The following is a 10021-nucleotide window of genomic DNA, read 5'->3' on the forward strand; positions in this document are numbered from 1 at the left end:
GAAATATCCCCAGATATTTGACATCAGTAAAGTACAGACACTCGCACACATTCTCTCACAGGGGTGAGTGAGATTATACATCCTAAAATATCCCAGATATTTGACATCAAGAACACACTAGCGTGGCACAGTGGTTAGCATTGCTACCTCACAGCGCCAGGGACCCGGGTTCGATTCCCGGCTTGGGTCACTGTCTGTGTGGAGATTGCACATTCTCCCCCCGTCTGCGTGGGTTTCCTCCGGGTGCTCCGGTTGCCTCCCACAGTCCAAAAGACATGCTGGTTAGGTATATTGGCCATGCTAAATTCTCCCTCCCTATAACCGAACAGGCGCTGGAGTGTGGCGACTAGGGGATTTTCACAGTAACTTTGTTGCGGTGTTAATGTAAGCCTACTTGTGACACTAATAAATAAACTTTAAAGACACAGACAGACACACAGACAGACACGAGTGGAAGTGGTAAAAGCTGTAGCAATCGCTGGAGAAACGGAATGGAAGGAGTGAGGATTAGTCGTGTAAAACTGAGGGCAGTACGAGACCAAAGTAGCACAGGAACAGAGAATTTATCCAACTTTCTTCATTTAGCCCGATCACTGTTCCTTAACCCCCTTACATGTTTATTTAGCTTCCCCCTTAATGTTCTCTGTACAATGCACCACAGCCACGCTCATAGTCATAGAGGTTTACAGCATGGAAAGAGGCCCTTCAGCCCAACTTGTCCATGCTGCCCAGTTTTTACCACGAAGCTAGTCCCAATTGCCTGCATTTGGCCCATATCCGTCTATACCCATCCTACCCATGCAGCTGTCTAAATGTTTTACAAAAGACAAAATAGTACAACTGTAGTACAATCTACAACTGCCTCTGGCAGCTCGTTCCAGACACTCACCACCCTCTGAGTGAAAAAATTGCCCCTCTGGACCCTTTTGTATCTCCCCCCCCCCCCCCCCCACCTTAAACCTATGCCCTCTAGTTTTACACTCCCCTATCTTTGGGAAAAGATGTCGACTATCTACCTCATCAATGCGGCTCATTATTTTATAGACCTCTATAAGATCACCCCTCAGCCTCCTACACTCCAGAGAAAAAAGTCCCAGTCTATCCAGCCTCTCTTTATAACTCAAGCCAGTAGCATCCGAGTAAATCTTTCCTGCACTCTTTCTAGTTTAATAATATCCTTTCTATAATAGGGTAACCAGAATTGCGCACGGTATTCCAAGTGTGGCCGTACCAATGCCTTGTACAACTTCAACAAGACGTCCCAACTCCTGTAGTCAATGTTCTGACCAATGAAACCAAGCATGCTGAATGCCTTCTTCACCACTTTGTCCACCTGTGACTCCACTTTCAAGGAGCTATGAACCTGTAGTCCGAGATCTCATTATTCTGTAACTCTCCCCAGTGTCCTGCCATTAACTGATTAAGTCCTGCCCTGGTTCAATCTACCAAAATGCATCACCTCACCTTTATCTAAATTAAACTCCATCTGTCATTCATCGGCCCTCTTGTGTCAGTGAGTTCCACATTCTCACCTGTATTTCAGATTGGATTTATTCGTGGCTGGATTGGATTTATGACACCTCGGGGGGGTCTGGAGAATTCCGGCCTTGCCTTTATATAGCATCTTTCACACCATGCCAAACCGTCTTTAACCAATGTTGTAATGTTTAAACATGGCAGCCAATGCACACACACCAAACTCCCACCGTCAGCAGTGTGATCATGAGCAGGTAATCTATTCTTTGGGAGTTTGATTGGGGGCTGAATGTTGGCCAGGACACCAGCACCTAACTCCCCTTCCTTTGAAAAAGTGGCTATGTCATCGTTTATATCCACACCCCAAGAGGAAAGTTGGGCCTGGTTTAAATGCCTCAACTGAAAAACAGCATCTTTGACAGTGCACACTCCCTCAGTTCATTTATGGGATGTGGGTGTCACTGGCTAGGTTAGCATTTATTACCCATCCCTAATTTCCCCTTGAGAAGGTGGTGGTGAGCTGCCTTCTTGAACCCGCTGCAGTCTCTGAGGTGTAGGTCCACTCACAGTGCTGTTAGGAAGGGAGTTCCAGGATTTTGACACAGTGCCAGTGAAGGAATAGCAATAAATTTCCAAGTCAGGATGGTGAATGACTTGAGCTCTGATAAAGAGTCATCTTGACCTGAAACGTTGGCTCTATTCTCTCTCCCACAGTTGCTGTCAGACCTGCTGAGATTTTCCAGCATTTTCTATTTTTGTCTCCGATTCCAGCATCCACAGTAATTTGCCTTTATCTACGGTGAGTGGCTTGCAAGGGAATGTCCAAGTGGTGGTGTTCCCAGGTATCTGCTGCTCGTGTCCTTCTAGATGGTAGTGGTCATGGGTTTAGAAGGTGCTGCCTAATGAACCTTGGTGAGTTCCTGCAGTGCATCTTGTAGATGGTACACACGGCTGTCAGCTTGTGTCGGTGGTGGAGGGAGTGAATGTTTGTGGGTTAGCAATCAAGCTGGGCTGCTTTGTCCTGGATGGTGTCGAGCTTCTTGAGTGTTGTTGGAGCTGCACCCATCCAGGCAAGTGGGGGGTATTCTATCACACTCCCGACTTGTGCCTTGTAGGTGGTGGACAGGCTTTGAGGAGTCAGGAGGTGAGTTACTCACCACAGTGTTCCTAGCCTTTGACCTGCTCTGGTAGCCACAGTAGTTATATGGCTAGTCCAGTTCAGCTTCTGCTCAGTGAGATGTTCAGTCTAGATTTTTTTGTGTTGGAGTGGGACTTGAATCCACAATTTTCTGAGGTAGCAGCCACCACTTCGCTTTTCCTCAGCTGTTCAATATTCCTGATAACTTGCCCTTCTCACAACCTCAGAAGATCTCAGAGGCAGTAGCAGTTTTTTTTTTAAAGGAAAAGTCTGGGAAAGACTGGGAGAATATCCCACATTGGGGGCGGGGAAAGGTCAGTCTGGTCCTATGGGAAATCATAGAGCTTCACGGCACAAAAAAGGCCCTTCAGCCCATCGTGTCTGTGCCAGCTGTCAGGGACTTATCTATTCTAATCCCACTTTCCAGTATTTAGTCTGTAGCCGTGTCTGCCACTGCATTACAAGTGCTCACCTAAACGCTTTTTAAATGTTGTGAGGGTTCCCACCTCACCCACGCTTTCAGGCAGGGAGTTCTGGATTCCTCTGGGTGAACAGGTTTTTCCTCAAATCCCCTCTAAATCTCCAGCTCCTGACCTTGAATCTATGCCCCTGGTTATTAATTTGATTTATTATTGTCACATGTATTGGGATAGTGAAAAGTGTTGTTTTTTTGTGCGCTATACAAAGCATACTGTTCATAGAGAAGGAAAGGAGAGAGTGCAGAATGTAGTACAAAGAACAATACAGTACAGGAACAGGCCCATCAGCCCTCCAAGCCCGCGCCGCTCCCTGGTCCAAACTAGACCATTCTTTTGTATCCCTCCATTCCCACTCCGTTCATATGGCTATCTAGATAAGTCTTAAACGTTCCCAGTGTGTCCACCTCCACCACCTTGCCCGGCAGCGCATTCCAGGCCCCCACCACCCTCTGTGTAAAATACATCCTTCTGATATCCGTGTTAAACCTCCCCCCATAGCAAGGGTGTGGAGAAAGATCAACTTAATGCAAGGTAGGATCGTTCGAAAGCCTGACAGCAGCAGGGAGGAAGCTGTTCTTGAGTAAGCTCCTTCCTATTTACCCCTATGTCCCGATCAGGTCCCTCCTACCCCCTCACTGCTACCCCAGAACTTCTCACCAGACTCTCCTCTCGGGAAGAGTGGGATATGAGAGAGATCCCTTGCCAAAACCTTCAGCAAAAGACTCAGGAGCTCTGGACTCTCATCCCAGCGATCCAACCCCTCCCTAATCTCGCCGCCGAGGCCTGTGTGTTGCTTTCACCAGTCTGTCTGTGTGGGATTTGAATGGCCTGCCTGAGTCTGTACAGCAGCCGCTCTCTCTGTACAGCAGCCGCTCTCTCTGTACAGCAGCCGCTCTCTCTGCACTGACTCAGTTCCACTGAAATTGACAGCAGCAGAAATTAACAAGAAACTCACCGACTGAAATGTATAAACCGACAAGAGCGGCCCCCCCCAGCTTCGACTCGGCAGGAGCAGGGCGGGTGGATCAAGAAATCTTTCAGTTTCAATTTGATGTCACCTCCGCTTTTTCTTCCGATTGAAATCTACAGAGGGCGGTCCAATTCACAAACTCCGGAACTGACAAGGGTTTTACCCCAGCTATCCTCAAAGCCCCCTCTCTGCAATATTACATTGTCTAATAGTTTGTCTCAGTTCCTGCCCATTCCCCCCCCACAACACAATTCAGATTTAAACTTCCCTGATGTTCACCAACATTTATCAGCGTGTAGGGAAGTCATTCGGCCCATCATGTCGGTGCTAACCAAGGAACACCTGTACAGTTTCATCCCCACTTTCTTCATCCAGGTCCCTGTAGCTTGGCATGTTTCAGTTATCTGAAGTATGTTTGTTTTTATTAATGAAAAGAGGGTTTCTGTCTCTACCACCCCTTCAGGCAAAGTCCCAGACTCCCCCACCCCCCCCCCCCCCGTCCCATTCCCTCCCCCCCATCCCATTCCCCCCACCGCTCGTCCCATTCCCCCCACCCCCCGCCCGTCCCATTCCCCCCACCCCCCGCCCGTCCCATTCCCCCCCAGCCCCCGCCCGTCCCATTCCCCCCACCCCCCGCCCGTCCCATTCCCCCCACCCCCCGCCCGTCCCATTCCCCCCACCCCCCGCCCGTCCCATTCCCCCCACCCCCCGCCCGTCCCATTCCCCCCCACCCCCCGCCCGTCCCATTCCCCCCACCCCCCGCCCGTCCCATTCCCCCCACCCCCCGCCCGTCCCATTCCCCCCACCCCCCGCCCGTCCCATTCCCCCCGCCCGTCCCATTCCCCCCCACCCCCCGCCCGTCCCATTCCCCCCCACCCCCCGCCCGTCCCATTCCCCCCACCCCCCGCCCGTCCCATTCCCCCCGCCTGTCCCATTCCCCCCCACCCCCCGCCCGTCCCATTCCCCCCCACCCCCCGCCCGTCCCATTCCCCCCCACCCCCCGCCCGTCCCATTCCCCCCCACCCCCCGCCCGTCCCATTCCCCCCACCCCCGCCCGTCCCATTCCCCCCACCCCCCGCCCGTCCCATTCCCCCCACCCCCCAACCCTTCTCAACTGAGGGAGGAATTCCCACCTGCCTCGGGAATCGTAGCAGGCGGGACGCGCTCCATGCAAAGGTCTGTTGACCTTGGGCTGGATTCTCTGACCTTGGGGCGAATGTGGCCAGAAAATCGCACCCTAAATATTTCATGGCCCCCGACACAGAGGGGTTGGAAAATGTAGTGAGCCATTCAGAAGACCTCGGCGGGAGTGGAAAGTCTTGCCAGTAAATTCCACTCTCTGGCCAAAATCTTCCATCCTTGTCCGCAGTTGGGATTTGCCAGTGCCGGTTTAGGCTGAATGGAATGGAACGCCAAATTTTCCGTTCTCGCACACAACAGCTCCCGCTATGGACGAGCCTGGAGAATCCTCTGGGTGTAAAATTTTGCATGAAATCCGCTCCACCTGCTAATGAAATCTCCGGTCTCATTCACCTCGCTGCTGCTGCAGGCGAGAATGGAGAATTTGGCACTTAGCGATATCTCCACTCACAGCAGCGGGACTGGAGAATCCCAGCTGCAGGCGAGGTCAGAGGATCCAGCCCAAGATCTTACTACACTCTTGCTATGGCCAGGATTTTCCAGCCCCGGTTCCTGCGGTGGGTTTTCCAGTGACAGAGGCAACTTGCCATTGGCCACTGGCGGGATCTTCCAGTCCCAACGAAGTTAGTGGCCATTTGTGTTGCTCGCTGTCCGTGTCGCCGGGGAACCCACCGCCGCTCGGAAAGTAATCTTCGATGGGACTGGAAAATCCCACCAGCGGGAAGGGCAGGAAAATCCCAGCTCGATTCAACATCTTCTCAACCACCTTGTTTCAAATAACCCGACCCAATCCAATCGCTCCTCACAGCCACAATTCTCCTGTAAATCTCCTGTGAACCCTCCCTGTGTGATCACATCACCATTCCAAGAGGAAAAACTTTGGTAACTCATTCTCCTCCTGCCACCTTTGATGTTTATTTCCGCATGTGTCCCTGGGAACTGCCCGTACAGCACAACGCGCTGTGTTACAGAACTGCTCAGGATAAACTTCGATTTTAAAAAAGCCACATCTATTTGCAGAAATGCTTTGCAAAGACACAGTCCAGAAGGAGGTGGGGCAACAGTCTCTAACCCCAGCTGCAGAGGGGGTTAAGACTCCAAACACGCAGGAGGGATCTGATGGGAAGGGCCTTTCTCACCAGTAACCAAGCTATGTCTTTGCTCTTGTTTGAAAGTTACGCCTTCATCACCACTTTATCGACCTGTCAGCTACCTTCAGAGATCCATGGACATGAAAATCATGTTCCTATTCACCAGTGATGGGCAACCTGGGCTGCATGAGTGGTCCTCTGTTGTCTCAGTGGGCTACTAGATTGAAATGGGGCTTGTTCACGAACCATGACCCCATGAATAAGATTAAATACATTTAATACACGCTGAATATTTCACAACGAGTTAGAGAAGATGTTTAATTATTTTTACATTAATAGAACTATCAGCAACTTCAAAATAGTAAAAAGAAAATAAATATTGACACGTTGAACACAGGGAATGGCTCTCACAGTAACATGTGCAAACAGCACCTCACTTCTCTTGACCTTGCTTTACCAATGTATCACTTCAGTAATTCCGTACGGAAAAACAACGCAGACAGAAATCAGTGGAATGTGACAACCCTGCACTTGGGTAACCGTCAACAGATTGTCTTGTGAACCGCACTTGGAACCCAAATGGGCCGAATGTGGCCCCCAGGCCGCCGGTTCTCCACCACTGCTGTATGCTTATTAATATTGGATCATCTGCTGAGGATTCCCTTGCTTTATTCACCCTCCCCGAATGCTCTACCTCACAATTTTCCAAATCGAACCCCATTTGCCACCTTGCTGTCCTGTTCTGTCCTCCCTCACAGAGGCACCTTTCAGTGTGTCGATGGGACCAGCTACAAAGCTGATTGTACAAACCATCCGATTTCACTCCCATTCAATTCCAGGCTGCGAAACCAGGAATTCTCTCGAGCCTCTGGCTTTCCCGCAGTGTGCTCACTGAAACGGGGGCAGCCAGTGGGCAGATTTACTGAGGCAGATGCAGGGCCTGTTCCCTCGCCCTGCCCACAGCGAACGTCCTGGCTGTCCAGTACCTCAGCGAATAATCATCTAGGAGCTGTCTTTGCATAGAGAGTGGGCTTGAAGGGCCGAATGGCCTACTCCTGATCCTATTTATTATGTTCCTTATCTCAAGATGAAAATGTCCCAGTACGCAGGCTTTAGCCAATGAGATAGTTCATTGTAAATTCAGCTGTCATTCATAACTTCCCTTTCAGTCGATTACAAGCCTGTTTCAGGGTCACAAAACATCTGGATCACTAAAACATACCATCATCTTCCTTTACCCAGTTCCTTCACATTTGCTCAAACATTAGCTTGCCATATTGTATGATTTCATAAAGAAGTTCTGAGGCTTGTATGGTTGAACATTAAGTGTTCATTGATAACAGGGTGTTGGTTTAGCTCAGTTGGCTGGATGGCTGCTTTGTGATGCAGAGTGAAACCAACAGTCTGGGTTCGATTCTTGAATTGGGTGATGTTATTCATGAAGGGCTGCCTTCTCGCCTGAGATGTGGTGACCCTCAGGTTAAATCACCACCAACCCATGGTCATCTGGGATTATGGCAACTTTACATTGAAAACACAAAATTATCGACATAAATATAGTCCAAGCGATGAGCTAACTCCATGCTGGTCTCAACACAGGTCTCTATCCAGTCCATAACTCTCTCAGGAGATGTATTGTTTTACATTGCACTGTGGGCAGTACTTTTACCCCAGTCCCACATTTAAAAAAAATTCATTCATGAGATATGGGCGTCGCTGGCTGAGCAGAGTTTATTTCCCACCTTGAATTGCTCTTGAATGGAGTGACTTACTTGGTTATTTCACAGGGTATTTAAGAGTCAACCACTCTGCTGTGGGTCTGGAGTCACATGTAGGTCAGATCAGGTAAGAACGGCAGATTTCCTTCCCTAAAGGACACTCGTGAACCGGACGGGTTTTTCTGACAATCGACAATGGTTTCATGGTCATCAAATTCCAGATTTTTATTGAAATATAATTGGGGGGGATTTGAACCGTGGGTCTCTGGATTACTAGTCCAGTGACAATACCATTACTCCACACCCCCTCAGAATGGACCCTGGCTATTCCGGACACCCCTTATCCTCCAATCTCCAGGTCAGAAGATCATGGGTTAGAGTTCCGCTCCGGTCAATTGTACCCACAGGTCCAAGCTGACACGCCAGTGCAGTACTGACAGAATGGCTGTATTTTCACTGAGACATTGAAGCCAGACGCTCATCTTCCCTCCCAGGATTAAGTGAAAAGTTTATACGTTCACTATTGGATTGAGAGAAGGGGAGCGAGTTATCCCGGTCAATATTTATCTATCATTCAGCTTCATGGAAACAGATGATCTGATCATAATCACATCACTGTTTGTGGGATCTTGCTGTGCGCAAATATGCTTCTGTATTTTCCACATTATGACAATTCAATACTTCCCAGGCTGTGAAGTGTGAAGGGGAAAATGCTGAGCTGGTGAAAGGTGCTATAGAAATCCAAGCTCTCTCTTTCTTGAGGACGGAATACAGAGGCAAACACAGCTAGCCCCTGCTGTCGATGGGTGAGGGGGATGGGAATGTGGGCTGGAGGAGGACAAGGGCACAGAATGATCCCACACAGAGGCTACTCGACAATGTGGGTAGTGCGACGTCAGACGCTAATGGAGGCGCAGGTAATCCTGAAGGTTTTTCATCACATAACCTCTCATAATAACATAAGAACTAGGAGCAGGAGTAGGCCATCTGGCCCCTCGAGCCTGCCCTGCCATTCAATAAGACCATGGCTGATCTTTTCGTGGCCTCAGCGCCACTCTCATCTCCAACTGCTCCCCTCCCCCCACCAGCAAATCTCTCCCCCCATTGGCCACTCAAAACATGCATTGTCATGGCAACAAGTCCAAAGATGTGCGGGTTAGGTTGATTGGCCAGGTTAAAAAAATTGCCCCTTAGAGTCCTGGGATGCGTAGGTTACAGGGATTAGTGGGTAAAATATGTGGGGGTAGGGCCTGGGTGGGATTGTGGTCGGTGCAGACTCGATGGGCCGAATGGCCTCCTTCTGCACTGTAGGGTTTCTATGATTCTATGATGCAGAGTGATGCCAACATCATGGGTTCAATTCCCGTACCAGCTGCCGTTATCCATGAAGGGCTGCCTTCTCGCCTGAGGTGTGGTCGCCCTCAGGTTACATAGACATCAGCCTATGGTCATGGTGTTACATTGATAACACAATGTAATGGGGCAGCACGGTGGCACAGTGGTTAGCACTGCTGCCTCACAGCGCCAGGGACCCGGGTTCAATTCCCGGCTTGGGTCACCGTCTGTGTGGAGTTTGCACTTTCTCCCCATGTCTGTGTGGGTTTCCTCCGGGTGCTCCAGTTTCCTCCCACAGTCCAAAGATGTGCAGGTTAGGTTCATTGGCCACGCTAAATTGACCCCAGTGTCAGGGGGATTAGCAGGGTAAATATGTGGGGTTTCAGGGATAGGGCCTGGGTGGGATTGTTGTCGGCGTGGACTCGATGGGCTGAATGGCCTCCTTCTGCACTGTAGGGTTTCTATACCGAACTACGTACATATATACAAGCCATAGTCCAAGCTAATGAGCTAACACCCATGCTGGTCTCAACACAGGTATCTGTCCCGGAGATTTCATCTTCAATTCCGGGAGCCTCTGGAGTAATCCTGGAGCGTTGGCAACCCGACTTCACCAGGGAGCTGGACTAACTATCGCGATACAATGACTGCACAACCAAACATTAGAAGCCTCT

General features: G+C 50.0%; 1 protein-coding gene across 2 annotated transcripts in view; it reads right to left on the reverse strand.

The window, feature by feature from the left end:
• Nucleotides 1-4143, reverse strand: part of LOC144496742 (butyrophilin subfamily 2 member A1-like) — a 42020-nt gene extending 37877 nt beyond the window's left edge. The window contains exon 1 of one of the 2 annotated variants that reach the window (XM_078217254.1): nt 4049-4143. The gene's annotated coding sequence lies outside the window, so the exon portion shown is untranslated. Of the gene's footprint in view, nt 1-3750; nt 3951-4048 lie in introns of those variants that run through there. The other variant, XM_078217255.1, reaches the window with a different exon arrangement.
• Between the last annotated feature and the right edge of the window lie 5878 nt (nt 4144-10021).

This window comes from Mustelus asterias, chromosome 8, assembly GCF_964213995.1.
Source record: "Mustelus asterias chromosome 8, sMusAst1.hap1.1, whole genome shotgun sequence".
Classification (NCBI taxonomy): Eukaryota; Metazoa; Chordata; class Chondrichthyes; order Carcharhiniformes; family Triakidae; genus Mustelus; species Mustelus asterias.